The sequence below is a fragment of the Arachis duranensis genome, chromosome 3 (assembly GCF_000817695.3).
Source record: "Arachis duranensis cultivar V14167 chromosome 3, aradu.V14167.gnm2.J7QH, whole genome shotgun sequence".
NCBI classification, from domain to species: domain Eukaryota; kingdom Viridiplantae; phylum Streptophyta; class Magnoliopsida; order Fabales; family Fabaceae; genus Arachis; species Arachis duranensis.
The window spans coordinates 9417158-9419708 of record NC_029774.3 but is presented as its reverse complement, the minus strand read 5'-3'; positions in this window follow the sequence as shown (position 1 = coordinate 9419708).

Below are 2551 nucleotides of genomic sequence, written 5' to 3'. Positions count from 1 at the left end.
AGAATTTGTAAAGACATGTCCACCATGTCAAAAGCATGCCAACTTTCACATCGCCCCGCCAGAAAAACTCATTAGCGTGACCTCACCTTGGCCATTTGCAAAATGTGGACTCGATCTTCTCGGACCCTTCCCACAGGGATCAGGACAAGTAAAATTCCTCATAGTAGGAGTAGACTATTTCACGAAATGGATTGAGGCAGAACCCCTAGCCAATGCTACTGCTCAAAGAAGCCGGAAATTCCTATATAGGAACATCGTTACAAGGTTTGGGGTCTCATACTCCATCACCACAGACAATGGCACCCAATTCACAGATGCAGGCTTCAGAAAGTTAGTGGCCAACTTGAATATAAAATACCAGTTCACCTCCGTTGAACATCCCCAAGCCAATGGACAAGCCGAAGCGGCCAACAAAGTCATATTGGCCGGGTTGAAGCGTAGACTGCAAGAAGCAAAGGGGGCTTGGGCCGAGGAACTTCCACAAGTCCTATAGGCGTATCAGACGACCACCCATTGCACCACGAACGAATCACCATTCCGACTAGCATACGGAGTGGAGGCAATGATTCCAATAGAGGTCGAAGAAGGATCTCCCCGAGTAGTCTACTACAATGAGCAAACAAATTCTCAACTCCAAAGAGAAGAGCTCAACCTACTTCCAGAAATCCAAGAAAAAGCTCGGATCAGAGAAGAGGCATTAAAGCGACGAATGGCTTCCAGGTATAATCAAAGGGTAGTGCCAAGAGATTTCGCAGAGAACGATCTCATCTTAATCCGAAATGATATTGGAACAACTCGACCTGGAGAAGGAAAGCTGGCAGCTAATTGGAAAGGACCCTACCGAGTCACAGAAGTACTTGGAAAGGGCTACTACAGACTGTCTGAACTCGAGGGATGATAACTCCCCAGATCATGGCACGCTTGTAACCTGAGAAGGTACTATAGTTAGATAAAAGTCTCATCACAAGACGCACTCTTTTTCCTGAAAAGGTTTTTTAATGAGGCATCAAGATTAAGATTTAATCCGACTTAAGGGTATAAAAAAACTCCCACCTGTATATATTTGCACTTTCTTTAAATAAAAAATATATTTCAGATATTCTACAAATGCTCAAGACGCATTAATCTGAAGCATTCATCGACCGATTATAAAGCAACAGATCGAACAAGAAGTGAAGAACAGATTCACTATACGATCTTGATAGGAATAATCGACCGACAAAGGTGAAAACGCGATTCACCTAAAGGTCGATTAAACCAGGACAGAAACCACAATCTACAAATCGGCAAAAGATGAACACAGAATAATGCAAGAAGTTATCGAAAGTGATCCTGAAAAAGAACCTGACGAGGTCTTATGGATTGCTATATAATAACTTAAAAAAGACTGGCCGAATATTAAAAAATCGGATCAAACCAGTCCAAGTTATCAGCAAATCCTTGGAAAGAGGTCTAGCCAACCCTATTAAAGAGGAATTGCTATAACTTAGAAGAGATCGACCTAACGAAGTCGATTTCCTACAAAACAAGTTGTAAAAGTAATCCCTGAAAGAGACCTACCAAAGGTCCAAGAAAGAGGATTACAAAAACAACTTAGAAGAGATCGACCTAACGAAGTCGGTTTCCTACAAAACAAGTTGTAAAAGTAATCCCTGAAAGAAACCTACCAAAGGTCTAAGAAAGAGGATTACAAAAACAACTTAGAAGAGATCGACCTAACGAAGTCGGTCTCCTACAAAGATAAGTTATAAAAGTAATCCCTTAAAGAGACCTGGCAAAGGCCCAGAAAAGAGGATTACAAAAATAACTTAGAAGGGAACCAACATAAAAGAAATTGGTTATAAGGCGCTAAAATACAAAACAAAAACAAGGAAACCGAAAAACAAGGAGGATCCCCCACAAGTCACAACCTCAAAAGGATCCAAGCTACAAACAAAAAGTATAAAAACGATCTAAAGAGGCCAAGCAGCGAGATTCCGACAGACACCCTGCTAGAGCACAATGGAAGCATAGTATGATAAAGCTTCAAAGAGGCCACTGAAATCAACCTCAAAGAAACCATTTTGTTTTCAAAATAAGTTGCTAGAAACAGCAACTAGAGTATCAACAGTCAATAAAAACATCATTCACAAAAACAAAGTTCAAGAGCCCACAAATCAGGCTATTTACACAAATATTCAGAAAAAAGATCAGCTAAGATCAGGAGCCTTCCCGGAAGCATCAGTACGGGGAGAAGGAGGGCGAGTCTGAAGGGGCACAGCATCTACGGTTCCATCATCCCGGTTCAGAATCTGGCAATCCGGATCAGATGTAATGGGAGGAACAGAGGAGGTCGACACCTTAAGAGAAGGCACTGGGGGAGGATCAGTCTCATTAACATCCTGGTCATCAGGGACAATCTTACCATCCCTCACGACATTGTCCAGGCTGATGAGAGTCAAGTCGGCATCATGAGCAACAACACGGAACTGCTCCATCAGGTTCTCGGAGGCAGCAGTTACGCTACCCACAAGGTGACCCTGAAGCTCACCATAATTAACCCGAGCAGTTT